The sequence below is a fragment of the Arachis hypogaea genome, chromosome 10 (assembly GCF_003086295.3).
Source record: "Arachis hypogaea cultivar Tifrunner chromosome 10, arahy.Tifrunner.gnm2.J5K5, whole genome shotgun sequence".
Classification (NCBI taxonomy): Eukaryota; Viridiplantae; Streptophyta; class Magnoliopsida; order Fabales; family Fabaceae; genus Arachis; species Arachis hypogaea.
This window is the reverse complement of record NC_092045.1, coordinates 28740328-28740998: the sequence shown is the minus strand read 5'-3', so window position 1 is coordinate 28740998 and position 671 is coordinate 28740328. Positions and strand designations below refer to the sequence as shown.

Sequence of the window (671 nt, the reverse complement as noted above, 5' to 3'; positions counted from 1 at the left end):
GAGCTAAAGCCTCAGTTAGTCTCTCTCTTGCAACAGAATTACAAATTTTATGGACTTTCACTAGAAGATCCACATCAGTTCCTATCTGAATTCTTGTAGATCTGTGATACTGTTAAGACCAATGTTGTGGATCCTGAGGTCTACGGACTTATGATTTTCCCTTTTGCTGTTAGAGATAGAGCTAGGATATGGTTGAATTCTCAACCAAATGAGAGCCTAGACTCTTGGGAAAAGTTGGTCAATGCTTTATTGACCAAGTTCTTTTCAACTCAAAAGATGAGTAAGATCAAGGTGGAAGTTCAAACATTTAGACAAAAAGAGGGTGAATCCCTCTATGAAGCTTGGGAAAGATACAAGTAACTAATCAAGAGATGTCCTCCTGACATGCTCCTACAATGGTCTATCTTAGGTATCTTCTATGATGGCCTATCTGAGCTTTCCTGGATGTCCTTGGACCATTCTGCAGGTGAATCACTCTACTTGAAGAAAATGCCTAAAGAGGCACAGGAACTCATTGAAATGGTTGCAAATAACCAATTCATGTACACTTCTGAGAGAAATCCTATGAACAATGGGCTAGCTCAGAATACAGGAGTTCTAGAGGTTGATACTCTAAATGACATATTGGCTCAGAACAAGATCTTGACCCAATAGGTCAATATGATCTCTTA

At 39.2% G+C, this 671-nt stretch overlaps 1 non-coding gene across 1 annotated transcript; it reads right to left on the bottom strand.

Annotated features, from left to right (window-relative positions):
- Positions 1–282: 282 nt before the first annotated feature.
- Positions 283–386, bottom strand: LOC112719532 (small nucleolar RNA R71). Its single transcript, XR_003161830.1, has one exon. It is a non-coding gene; the product is annotated as a small nucleolar RNA R71 (small nucleolar RNA).
- Between the last annotated feature and the right edge of the window lie 285 nt (positions 387–671).